The following is a 14,560-nucleotide window of genomic DNA, read 5'->3' on the forward strand; positions in this document are numbered from 1 at the left end:
CTTCTTTCACTGAAGAATTGGGCTTTATGTCTCCTTCCTGAAATTAAAGCATAGAGAGGTGGGAGGAGTTTGTGATTATTTTGATAAATACAGATTGGCAAAAGTAAAGTTGTATTACTTTCAGGGCTAAGTAATAAAAGGCACACAGCCCCTACTTCTCTTGGGATATTTTTTCTGTGGAAAGCCAGTTGCTATGGAAGAAATCCCAACAACTCTGAGACTGTTGTGGTGGAAAGACCACATGTAGAGAATATCCCAGCTAAGTGCAGCCTTTCTGTCATCCTACTAGACATGGAGTGACACCATTTTGGAGCCTCCTGACTGGCACATCTGCCAGCTGAGTACCACTCAGCTGATGCCACAAGGAGCACAGGGATTGCCCGGCCACTTTCTGCCCAGATTTTCAGCCACTGAATTTGTGACCATAATAAAATGCTTGTTTGTTTTTTTTTCCACTATGCTTGTTGCTTTTTTCCCACTATTGTTTCTTGTTCAGCAGTCATAACGAGAATAGATGGGTTTATCTCAGGAAAGAAAGATTAATGGTAATGGTAACAGATTAAATGTAATGGTAACAGATTAAATGAGAAAATCTATATCATTCATTGGTGGATGCTGAGAAAGTATTTGATGAAATACAATAAGTAGTACCAATTAAAAAAATGCAAGTAAGCTAATAACAGAAAGGATCTTTAAAATGTGGCAGAATGAACAATATAATTATAACAAATGTCAGTATTTCATATTTATGATGTAACTAGGATTCTTCCTTACCGTGATCTGAATATTTGAGGTCCAAGGAGATGATATTAGAATGTGGAGCCTTCAAAGGTGATTCAGTCATGACAATGGAGTCCTCATGAATGCAGTTAGTGCCCTTTTAAAGGAAGCTCCAGAGCACTAGTTCATCCCTTCCACTGTGGAAAGATACAGTGAGACGTCTGAGACCTGAACGGGGTCCTGATCGGACTACACTGGCACGCTGACCTGGACTTCGGCCTCTAGAACTGTGATAAATGAATATCTGATGTTTATAAGCCACCAAGTCTATGGTACTTTGCTATGGCAGCATGAGAAGAAAGAAGCTCTCAATTAATAATAATTTAAAAAATATAAATAAATAGTTGAAAAGAATCAGTAAAAAATAAAGCAAGTCATTTTCAGAAAACCAAATGCAAATTATCAATGAACATTTGAAAATTTACTAAACCTCATTACTGATTATGGAAATACAACTCCAATGATATACCAGTGTTTTACCCATCAAACTTGAACATTTTAAATTATTGATGATAATCAGTGCTCAAAAGAACTTGGGTGGACAGATACTCTTATTCTCATCTGGCATAAATGTAAACACCTACTGTTATATCAGAAAGTGATTTGAGAAACATTTTTTAAGAAGAAAATGCAAATAGCCTTTGATATAACTTCTAACAATTTGCCCTGAAAAGAAAAAAAAAGTGTGTATGTTTGTGTGTGTATACATATAAAATGACATTAATAGCAAGCACATTTTGTATAATGGCAAAATACTACAAAAATCTTAATAATTGTGTTTGTCAAGAGAGAAATAGTTAAATGATTTAAGTTACTGCAGAATTCTATACAAAGTTTTAAGACAGAGAGAGATATGCAAGGGTATTTAATACATAGTGTCAAATAAAATGAAAGTAGAACTATGCGTAAGTTCATTAAAAAGCATCCCAAATATGGACACACCTTGGAGACACTGCAAGTTCGTTCCAGACCACTGGCATAAAGTTAATGGCACAGTAAAGTGAGTCACATGAATTTTCTGTTTTCCCAGGGTATATAAAATTATGTTTGTACTATATTACAGCCTAGTGAGTGTACAATAGTATTATGTCCAAAAAAAAGTCATGTACATATCTTAATTAAAAAATACTTTATTGCTAAAAAATGCCAATTTTCATCTCAGTCTTTAGTGAACCATAGTAGTAACATCAAAGATCACCGATCACAGATCACCATAACAAATATAATAATAATGAAATACCAAAATGTGACACAGAGACATGAAGCAACCAAATGCTATTGGAAAAATTGTGCCAAAAGACTTAACTCAATGCAGGGCTGCCACACACTTTCAATTTGTACAAAACACAGTATCAGCACAGTGAATAAAGCAAAGTTCAATAAAGCCAGGTATGCCTGCATTTGCATATATTCCATAGTCATAATTATGCAGGCAATTTCTGAAAAGAAGCGCCCAAATTCTTCTTTTTCTTTTCATTTTTATTGGAGTATAGCTGATTTACAATGCTGTGTTAGTTACTACTGTACAGCACAGTGAATCAGCTATACATATGTCCACCCCCTCTTTTAGTTTTTTAATTTTTTCCCCATACAGGCCATTATGGAGTGCTGAGTAGAGTTCCCTGTGCTCTACAGTAGGGCCTTTTTAATTATCTGTTTTATAGTAGTGTGTATACGTCAAAATAATCTCGAGTCTTATCCATGTTTCCTTTTGGGGAGGATGGTAGGTTGGAAGTTTTGGAACTATGTGGAAAGAAATGTTTTAAAGACTTTTATTTGAATTTTTGTTTAATGTACATACATAGAAATACTTATTTCATAGTTAAAAATTTAGCAAGCCAACAAACCAAACACACAAAACAAAACCCCGTAACTTTGCGATGCAAACACCTAGATTGTTAGCTACAGTGACAGTCCAGAATGCAGGCCTCTGGCTTTTCCCCTTCCAGCTGCTTACTGCTCCCAGATTCTAATCGGTATAAGTGTTTTCTCCTCATCTGGCTTTTGTGGAATGAAGACTGAGCACACTGATATTATGATACCAACATAGCTTCTCAGACAAAAACATGGTCCAGTCCTTTCAGGTTTATAGAGGACAAGAACATTTTTTCCCCCTGTTATCCCACTTTCCCTTGCTGCTCATGGGCCTTTTAAATAAAACAAAACATTTTTTGTTTGTTCTGGTTTTATGTCGGATAGTGTTCTTTCGTGTCTCATTTTTTTATGCTGCTTTTGGTCTACTTTCTCAGCCCGCTCTGGCCCTGCCAAACAACCTACAATGAGTGTTTTAACTAAGACCACTTCAAAAACAGCCCTCTGAGCCATCACTCTCAGGTTGCCTTTCGAACCTTTAATTTGCCTGCTTTAATTTCTTTTTATGATATTATTAAAAATCTGATTTTCACGTTGAAACTGTGTTTCTGTTTTGCTGATTCTGTTCTCTTAGGGCCCCGATTAACAAAATGGATGTTGTCCTCCCTTTGGTGTGTTTTTCCTCCTTCACACCCCCATCTTCTCTCATCATGTGAGTTCCTTTTATTAATACATCCAGTTTCTCACCTGAGAGCTCAGATACACTCTGCAAGTCAAGAGTCTGGATATTTCACTCATCAGAAGACATTCATCATTGGTTATCTCATCTATCAATTCAACACCTGCTAAGGCCTGGAACCATACTTGGTATTCTGTTTTAAGTGATCCATTCACAAATTCCCCTCCATTATTTCAACACCACCTACTTACTTCCTCCCTCCCAACTAAGCATCCATCTGTAGTCTTATTATCCTGTTTCCTATTGGACACATGCTGCTATAGACTATGCACCCTGCCAAGTTTAATTATTGTGCTCAAAGCTTCTCTTCTTGTTAATGATGCTTCAGTGATTTTATCAGTATTCTGTCTCCTTTCAACAGTATGAGTGGTCTCCTCTTTCTTCCTGCAGTTCTGCTTCTCTGAGATCCTCCTCACACTTTTTTTCATGATGAGTGATGATAGTAGAAAATGAGATCAGGTAAAATGTTACCCTTTCCACTATACATCTCTTCTTGTGCACCTTTGTATTTATAGATATAATAAGGTCTTAGTCTTGATGACTTTTCAGTAGCCTTGGAATCCATAAAAGAATTAAAATGGTTTCTCTCTTACCCTTTGAATAAGTAAAATTAACACTGCATAAATACTAATGGTCATCTTTCTTACTGCTGATGAGACATAAAGCAGAAAGAACACAGAAACACTTTAAAATGATTTTTCATGCTGGAAAGTTCCACAATGCTCAACTCCTTATGAATCTGTTTACTATGGAACATACACATTCAAATAAAATTTTTAAAAGAGTCACCTCCCTGTGATAGGCATAATAATGCCACTCCCCTAAATGAAAGTGAAAGTGGCTCAGTCGTGTCCGACTCTTTGTGACTCCATGGACTGAATTCTCTAGGCCAGAATACTGGAGTGGGTAGCCTTTCCCTTCTCCAGGGGATCTTCCCAACCCAGGGATTGAACCCAGGTCTCCCACATTGCAGGTGGATTCTTTACCAGCTGAGCCACCAGGGAAGCCCAAGAATACTGGAGTGGTAGCTTATCCCTTCTCCAGGGGATCTTCCTGACCCAGAGATTGAACCAGGGTCTCCTGCATTGCAGGCGGATTCTTTACTAACTGAGCTATGAGAGAAGCCCCTATGTCCTCACTCTAAATAAGGGACCTGTGAATACTGTACCTTACATACAAAAGGGACCTTGCAGGTGTGATTAAAGTTCAGGATCTTAAGGTGGGGAGACTAATATTATTTAGTTTAGACCAGTGTAATCACAAGAATCTAAATGTGGAAGGAGGCAGGGGAATCAGTTTCTTAGCCCTTTGGTATGGGGAAGAGAACACTGCCATTGCTGTGTTTTGAAGATGGAGGAAGGAGTGTGAGCCAAGGAATGCAGACCTCTAGAAACTAGGAAAGGCAAAGGGATGAATTCTCCCCCAGAGCCTCGGAAGGACCACACCCTGGCCAACACTGATTAAAGCCCAGATTGGACTTCTGACATCCAGGACTGGAAGATAATAAATCTGTGTTGTTCTAAGCTACTAATACAGGGTAATTTGTTTCAGCAGTAACAGGAAACATACTGCCCAAAGAGGCAGTTTCAAGAAGTGATTTAATGGAGTAGTAGAAACATCCAGCTAAGATCCTATAGAGTAAAATAGACTCAAATTACTTCTCGCTTGCCCCTTCCCAAATGAGGTTCATTTTTATTTCAACAACCTAAATGTCCAGCAACCATTTTTACCCTTAGGCTGAACTTCCTTTAATATCTTCAGCAATTCACCACCTCTGTCCACAGTTGCAACAATGACCTCAGTCCTATGATATAGAAAAATCCCTAACCTTTACTTTCTCCTTCTTCAGTCAAGTGGAGTCTGAACCTTGGGGGCCTTTCCCTTTATTGGAGCAATAAATTCTTGCATTGAGATGAAAACTTGTTTTTACAACCAGTTCCTTTTTTAATGATAGCAAAACCTACCACAAGGCCAGTTGAGGCCTGAGTTGCCAGAAGTACAACGTCTGCAATTTCAAGTAAAACCCATTCCACCAAATACATTGATTTCTGTGGAAATAAATATTTCCATTAAAACACAAGGATACTCAGGAAATAAAGCATTAAGCACTCCTTATGCAATTTTGTTTTTCTAGCTTAGCAGTTTTATAGTGTTCTCAAGTCCTTTTGGACTGAGCCTCTATTCCAATATCCTGTATCATTGTTTGTTAAGCTATTTTAGTTGCTTCATGGCATACTAAGTAAAAATTATGCTGTTAACCTTCCTTCTCCCCATTACTATTTTTTTAAACAATGAAACAAAACTGCTTGCTGCTGTAATTTTCCATATTTTAGCCTGTATTATTTATTGCATGCTACTGGCATAGGTCGGAGAAGGCAATGGCACCCACTCCAGTACTCTTGCCTGGAAAATCCCATGGACGGAGGAGCCTGGTGGGCTGCAGTCCATGGGGTCGCTAAGAGTTGGACACGACTGAGCGACTTCCCTTTCACTTTTCACTTTCATACATTGGAGAAGGCAATGGCAACCCCCTCCAGTGTTCTTGCCTGGAGAATCCCAGGGACGGGGGAGCCTGGTGGGCTTCTGTCTATGGGGCCGCACAGAGTCGGACACAACTGAAGCGACTTAGCAGCAGCTGCAGCAGCACTGGCATAGGTGTATTTCATTCCAAACTAGATCTGAATGAAAGAAATAGCTCTTTTCCTCATTTCATTCAAAACTATTAATTCAGCCATTCACTTGAAAAAGGTTAATTGGAAATTAATTGGCTAAACCTTGGGTGTATATTGACATGCTAGGATTTACAGTGATTACAATTTCAAAGAAAGTGTAATGTCTACGGGTCCTGCCTTCAAAGTGCTTACTTGCACCTTTTACATGTATTAAATAGTTAACTAATATTCTACAGTGTAATGATCACACACACAAAATTCATGGTGGATATTCCCTGCTGGTTCAGTGGTGAGGACTCTGCTCTAACTGTCGAGGGCCTGGGTTCAATCCCTGGTCAGGTAACTAAGATCCCACAAGCCACGCAGCCAAAAATAAACAAAGCAAAAACAAGAAACTTAAAATTATGGCAAATATATTAACAATGACATGTTTTCCTCATCTCACTGGCTTGCTAATCTTTCTTCTCATTAAAACAGATGATATGCTCCCCAAAGTTCAGGTTTTGATGTCTTTTCCTTCCCATGTAGCCAAGGTTAGCGTGATGTTGTATATACTTTAGAGCTGAGTCTTACTTCAAGTTGCAGATAACTGAAACCCTTATCACTTCTTGCCCCAAATAATTTCCCAGGTCAGTCTGATTTTCATGGCTTCGCTCTTCCTCTCACACAGCTGTATGTCATTGCTTCCGAAGTGTGACTCTGTGGTTGTCTTTTTAAGAGACTCAACATCAACCTTTGACAATCAAATAAATATGTATTTCTTATCTTAGCATTTAAGATGCTGCACAATCTATTTTTAGCCAACTCTGAAAGGATTTTGAGGTTTTGTTCTTTATGAAAACTTGACACCCCAGGGCCACGAAACCACACACATTCCCTTTGTTTGCTTGTCTTCTAAGTACCGTGTGTCTCTTGCTGCCTTTACTCGATGGTCATCTTTTTTTCATCTCTCCCTTACCAGTAAATCACAATATCTGCTGGTTTTCCTTTCCCTTTGCTCTTTCATGAAATATTTGGAAGTCTCTCTTTCCTCAGAGCCCTTCTGTTTTAACAATCTTAACACACATCAATTTGGATTTTATTCATTTATTCACTGAATATGTTCACATGTAATCAATATTTATAAAAGGACTCTTTATGTGTATGGGGCTACTTCAGCAAACGAGGAATTCCTGCTCTCCTGTAGCTTATATTCTTGTGGAAGAGACAGATAATCAGCAACAAAATATATATTAGGTGGTGATAGGTAATAATAAGAAAAACAAAGAAAAAGAAGGAGGCTGAAGGGTGGAGGCAATGCCGAGCTGTTTTGAATAAAGTAATTTGGTCTGGAGATGCTTCTCTCATAATTGACATTTCATGTGAGGCCCCAGTGAAGCAATGAGCCACACAGCTGACTGGGGGAGGCTGCAGGTACCACAAAGCTTGAAGTGTGAACACTGGAACAGCAACATGGTCACTGCAAAAACATGGAGTTTATTCTAACTGAACGGTGATGGCATTGGAGAGCTGAGCCAACAGAAGTGATGCCAGATGATCTAACGTCTGAAAGAGCATCTGGGCTGCTTTGTCCAGATTATAAGTTGGGAGCAGGAATGGAAGCGGGGAGATCCACTGGGAAGATAGACAATAATTCAGATGCTCTGAAGGAAGCAGCATCAGTAAAGAAGGATTCAAGGATTCAGGCTTCAGTAAAGAGAGCTGGCTATGTTGGAGAGAGAATGAATAGGGGGTAAAACTGTGGAGGTTAAGACGCCGTTCTGCAATGAGGAAGATGTGTGATTTGGCTGTTTGAATATTTTTAGTATTTGTTTACCTATTTCTTCAGCCATTATCCAGTGAAAAAATACTCATTTATTTTAAAGAAAGATAATGTTATAGCTTCAGTAGATATCTACACTTTTGTACTTGCACATCACATATAAGTGCTGAGACGGATTTTTCTTGAAGGCAATGAAATGAAGTACCAGAGTCGTCTTCTCCTCAAACTTGGCTCTGTAAATGCTTTGGAGGAGAAGGGAAAGACAAGCAGTAATTTGAAAGCATTTCTGATCTATTGCCTACATGGACCTCAGAAAGAAAGTGGCTTTAGTAATGAATTTTTTTTTCTATCTAAATAAATATGTGTGTCTCTAAGTTATCAATTTTCACTTGTAATTTTGTATTCTTTCCCTTAAAAGGCTCCATGTATTATATAGTAAATTATACAGATAAATGTGTGGAGTATTTAAGCAGTTACATAAATCATGTAATTTTATGTATGTGTACTATGTTTATACTGTGGTATAAATGTGACGTGCCCATATTGACATTTCAATCATAAACACCACAGTTTATCCATTCTTTTCTTTTTGGAAAATTAGCTTGTTTTAAAACTTTTTGCTGTTCAAAAAAATGGATATGATGATAGATAGACACCTTGTACCCTTTGCTTGAGTTTATCTAGCAATATCATTGAATTTTCAAATACAAGACCACTCAATGTGCCTGAACTGATTTACACTCTGTTTGGCAGGTTGAGAACATTTCTTGTTTTAACATAATTCCTTTGATTGCTAATTGTGGCGCGCAGAAAATGGACCCCCTCCCCAGATGTCCATGCCCTAATCACCAGAACCTGTGAATATGTTGTGTAGCGAAGGGGAATCAGGATGGCAGATGAAATTACTGTAGTTATCAGCTGACACTGAGAACAGGAGATTGGCTGGGATTACCCAGGGGGATGCAATTTAATCACAAGCTTTCTTAAAAGTAGGAGGAGGCAGAAGAGATGCAGAGAGATTGTTGTGTCAGGAAGTCCAGTTCCTGCACTCCTGGCTTTGAAGATGAGGGGAGCCCAGCCAAGGGAGCAAATGACCTGTAAAAGTTGGAAAAGGTAAGGAGAGTTTCTGAGAGGGGAGGGACCCTGCAGCCACCTTGACCCAGTGAGGTCTTTGTTGGACTTTCTTCTATTAGACTTTAAAGTAAGAAATTGTGTTATTTTAAGCCACTACATTCATAGTAACTTTTTTTTAAGTCGTAGAGAACTAGAGTGCTAATAAATGACAACCTCTTTTCACGTATTTGTTACTCGTTCAGGTTTCTCATTGTGTGAGTGTACTGTCCTCCACTCTTCATTTCTCTGTCAATATGTCTGTCTCTTTAAAATTAATATGCAGCAGATTTAGAAACATTTAAGATAAACTGTTTTTCAGTTAGTTCAGTTCAGTTCAGTTGCTCAGTCATGTCTGACTCTTTGCGACCCCATGAACCACAGCATGCCAGGCCTCCCTGTCCATCACCAACTCCCGGAGTCCACCGAAGCCCACGTCCATCGAGTCTCTGATGCCATCCAACCATCTCATCCTCTGTCATCCCCTTCTCTTCCTGCCCTCAATCTTTCCCAGCATCAGGGTCTTTTCAAATGAGTCAGCTCTCTGCATCAGGTGGCCAAAGTACTGGAGTTTCAGCTTCAACATCAGTCCTTTCAATGAACACCCAGGACTGATCTCCTTTAGGATGGAATGGTTGGATCTTACAGTTCAAGGGACTCTCAAGAGTCTTCTCCAACACCACAGTTCAAAAACATCAATTCTTCGGCGCTCAGCTTTCTTTATAGTCCAACTGTCACATCCATACATGACCACTGGAAAAACCATAGCCTTGACTAGATGGACATTTCTTGGCAAAGTAATATCTCTGCTTTTCAATATGCTATCTAGGTTGGTCATAACTTTCCTTCCAAGGAGTAAGTGTCTTTTAATTTCATGGCTGCAATCACCATCTGCAGTGATTTTGGAGCCCAGAAAAATAAAGTCAGCCAGTGTTTCCACTGTTTCCCCATGTATTTGCCATGAAATGATGGGACTGGATGCCATGATCTTAGTTTTCTGAATGTTTCTGTTATGTAAACTGTATTTTAAAGTGCTTTTCAATTTACTTTTTTTCCTGCACAAAAAGACTGTTTTGAAGTATTTTGGGGTTGTAAACTGATAATTTTATAAAATTAAAAGTTAAAGAGCTGTGTTCCTTTTTGGGCTTTAATGTTAGTGTAAAAATTTCATCAATACATTTAAGTCTAGTCACTCTTAACAATCACTTATAGAGGTCTGAATAATTCTCAGTCCTATTTACAACTTAGTTAAGCTCCTTCAGATATTTGGAAGTGCATTTGTAAAGTAAACATATTTAATATAATTTTAAGTACTTTATTAAGCAGCTGTTCAAATTAAGAAACAAAACATTTCTAAGTGCTAAAATAACTCTTATGCCCCAATGGAAATAAACATAGTCAATGCCTTCATCTTCATTTCTAATACCAATATCTGATAAAAGAAACCATGGGTTCTTAAAGTAATGGCTGATTCTAGGTCCAGACATGACATATACAAAATGAACCTGGAAACTGTTAGTGCCACAAATTAAGGCCATGATTATTAAAACATGCATATGTGTGCACAAGCCAATGGCCAGATCACAGGATCTGACTGAACGAGCTTTTAATGCTTAAAGCTGGAACAATTTGTGCAACAAAATAAAGAAGCATGGGATTATAACCCAGGATATAAAATAAATATCCATGATTCCATACTGAACTAAATGATCAAATACAAATGGGAGTTGGGAGAACAGACCCTACCATGCAGAAAAATTCCCATGATTTATATAGCATTTTCCCCATCACAGAGGTGGAGCATAATTCCTGATTTTTTAAAATGTGGGCTTCACATAGTAACCTCCTTTCAAAGAGTGCCATTTGGAAAAGGGGTCTGGGTGGGCAGTGGTGGAGAGAAAGTGCCTGTGAAGAGATTGGCTTTGAATTGCAGAAACTTAACAACACTCTCAGCCAAGAGACCAAGGTTAACATCAGCAGTGACAAATTATTTTGATAGTGTGACGTGATGAGAATGACAGTAGAGTTTGTGGTCTTATTCCCCAAACCCACACTCTTGGTCTAATTATGAGAAAAAACATCAGATAAAGCCCAACTGAAAGACACTGTACTAAGTACCTGATCAGGGTTACTCAAAACTGTCATCAAAAAAAGAAAAACCTGAGAAATGCCCACAGTCTAGAGTTGCTTAATGAGACATGACTACATGTAATCCATGGAACATAAAAAGATGTTGGGTTCAAACTAGTGAAATATGAATAAATTATGAGCTTTATTAATAATGTATTAGTATTGGGTCATTGGTTACGACAAATGTACAAAGTTAATGTAAGAGGTTAATAATAGGGGAAATGATGTGGGCCACATGGGAATTCTCTGTAGTACGTAACTTTTCGTAGATCTAAAACTTCTTTAAAAATCCTCCAATGTATACAGCAGACAATATGTATATAGCAGGTAATATGGTGGACCTAAAATTCTCCTAAAAGTGTACTTGGATTATCAATTTAATATTCTAAATTTAAGTCAACTATGCATTAAGTAGCATTAAGTTCCAGGTACTGGAGACACAGCAAATGTATCAATTGTTCACTCAGCTGTGTCCAACTCTGCAACTCCGTAGACTGTAGCTGTCTAGGGTCCACTCTCCACGGGATTTTCCCAGCAAGAATACTGAAGTAGATGAATCAGTTCAGTTCAGTCACTCAGTCATGTCCAACTCTTTGGTAAACCATGGACTGCAGCATGCCAGGCCTCCCTGTCCATCACCAACTCCAAGAGTTTACTTAAACTGAGTTGAGTTGGTGATCCAGTCATCTCATCCTCTATTGTCCCCTTCTGCTCCCACCTTCAATCTTTCTCAGCATAAAGGTCTTTCCCAGTGAGTCAGTTCTTTGCATCAGGTGGCCAAAGCATTGGAGTTTCAGCTTCAACATCAATCTATCTAATGAATATTCAGGGCTGATTTCCTTTAGGATGGACTGGTTGGATCTCCTTGCAGTCCAAGGGACTCTCAAGAGTCTTCTCCAACACCACAGTTCAAAAGCATCAATTCTTCAGTGCTCAGCTTTCTTCACAGTCCAACTCTCACATCTATACATGACCACTGGAAAAACCATAGCTTTGACTAAATGACCTTTTTTGGCAAAGTAATTTCTCTGCTTTTTAATATGCTGTCTTAGTCAGTCATAACTTTTCTTCCAAGGAGCAAGTGTCTTCATTTCATGGCTGAAGTCACCATCTGAAGTGATTTTGGAGCCCCCAAAAATGAAGTTTCACTATTTCCATTGTTTCCCCAACTATTTGCCATGAAGTGATGGGACTAGATGCTATTATCTTAATTTTCTGAATGTTGAGTTTTAAGCCAACTTTTTCACTCTCCTCTTTCACTTTCATCAAGAGGCTCTTTAGTTCCTCTTTTACTTTCTGCCATAAGGATGGTTTTATTTGCATATCTGAGGTTATTGATATTTCTCCCAGCAATCTTGATTCCAGCTTGTGCTTCATTCAGCCCAGTGTTTCTCATGATGTACTCTGCATATAAGTTAAACAAGCAGGGTGACAATATACAGCCTTGACATACTCCTTTACCAATTTGGAACCAGTCTGTTGTCCCATGTTCAATTCTAACTGTTGCTTCCTGACTTGCATACGTATTGCTCAAGTGGCAGGTCTGGTGGTCTGGTATTCCCATCTTTTTCAGAATTTTCCATAGTTCGTTGTGATCCACACAGTCAAAGGCTTTGGCATAGTCAATAAAGCAGAAGTAGATGTTTTTCTGGAACTCTCTTGCTTTTTTAATGATCCAGCAGATTTTGGCAGTTTGATCTCAGATTCCTCTGCCTTTTTTTTTTTTTTTCCTCTAAATCCAGTTTGAACATCTGGAGGTTCACGTATTGTTGAAGCCTGGCTTGGAGAATTTTGAACATTACTTTAGCAGCGTGTGAGATGAGTGCAATTATGTGGTAGTTTGAGCATTCTTTGGCATTGTGTTTTTTGGGGATTGAAATGAAAACTGACCTTTTCCAGCCATGTGGCCACTGCTGAGTTTTCCATATTTGCTGGCATATTGAGTGCATCACTTTCACAGCATTATCTTTTAGGATTTGAAATAGCTCTACTGAATTTCCATCATCTCAACTGGCTTTGTTCTTAGTGATGCTTCCTAAAGCCCACTTGACTTTACATTCCAGGATGTCTAGCTTTAGATGAGTGATCACACCATCATGATTATCTGGGTAATGAAGATCTTTTTTGTATAGTTTTTCTGTGTATTCTTGTGACCTCTTCTTAATGTCTTCTGTTTCTGCTTCAAACAGCTCAATTACCTAAAAAATTTTGTTTATATGTAGGATATGCACTAAGAGATTTTTGCTTAGTGATTGTTTAAGAAATAAAGCATGCCTAAAGGAAGATGGCGGAGAAGGCAATGGCACCCACTCCAGTACTCTTTGCCTAGAAAATCCATGGACAGAGGAGCCTGGTAGGCTGGTGTCTACGGGGTAGCTAAGAGTTGGACACGACTGAGCGACTTCACTTTCACTTTTCACTTTCATGCATTGGAGAAGGAAATGGCAACCCAATCCAGTGTTCTTGCCTGGAGAATCCCAGGGGCGGGGGAGCCTGGTGGGCTGCCATCTCTGGGGTCACACAGAGTCGGACACGACTGAAGCGACTTAGCAGCAGTAGCAGCAGCAGCAAAGGAAGATGGAAAGGAAGATGATAATGATTGTTTTGAGTTTGTGTTCTTAACACTGCTATTTTATTTGTGTGAAATTTATTTTAAGACTTTTAGTATTAACAGTGTGACACATGTTTGTGTATGCAAGTTAATTCTAATTTACACCCTTGGGGACTTGATGTTCACAGTATCTTATTCAGGAATCCACACTTCAGAGGTGGTTAAACAGTGTATTATATGAAGCACCTCAAGCAGAAATCAACGCCTTAGAAGGTGGCAACTTAGCCCTGGTATGAGAATGTACATGAGAGAGGTTGTTTATTATTAGCATCAGGAGTGTTAGAAATAACTTTTATCAGTGAAATAAAGGTGTTAAACATGGAGAGTTGCTTAGGAAGAGTGTATATTACCCATGGTAATTGCATGAATGAGGTGTAAGAATTTAGCAAACTTGACAGTGGAGTATCAGTGTGAATTTTGGGTCCTATGACCATTTATTTCATGGAGAACTTTGTCACTTTGGCTTACTAAAGACCAAATCTTCCACCAGAGTCTTACTGAGTCTGCTTTCTGAGAGTCTTTTGTGAGGCTAATAGGAGAGTTCAGTTACTGAAAATATGGTCTAACTCCCATTTATTTTTACTTGCTAATATGTGCTTATGTGGGACACAGAGGAATTTAGTCTTAGACATGCTTTGATTTAACATACTAGTTGCTTAAGTTGTGAGAGGGTGGGCTCTTTTTGTACATTAGCAGGCTCTTCTAGAGTAGATGTTTAAAGACATTTTACTGTACTTAATCTTTTAAAAAGGTAAAATCATGATTTTTTTAAAATTTTATTTTATTTTTAAACTTTACAATATTGTATTAGTTTTGCCAAATATCAAAATGAATCCGCCACAGGTATACATGTGTTCCCCATCCTGAACCCTCCTCCCTCCTCCCTCCCCATACCCTCCCTCTGGGTCGTCCCAGTGCACCAGCCCCAAGCATCCAGTGTCGTG

The sequence above is a fragment of the Bos indicus x Bos taurus genome, chromosome 10 (assembly GCF_003369695.1).
Source record: "Bos indicus x Bos taurus breed Angus x Brahman F1 hybrid chromosome 10, Bos_hybrid_MaternalHap_v2.0, whole genome shotgun sequence".
Taxonomy (NCBI): domain Eukaryota; kingdom Metazoa; phylum Chordata; class Mammalia; order Artiodactyla; family Bovidae; genus Bos; species Bos indicus x Bos taurus.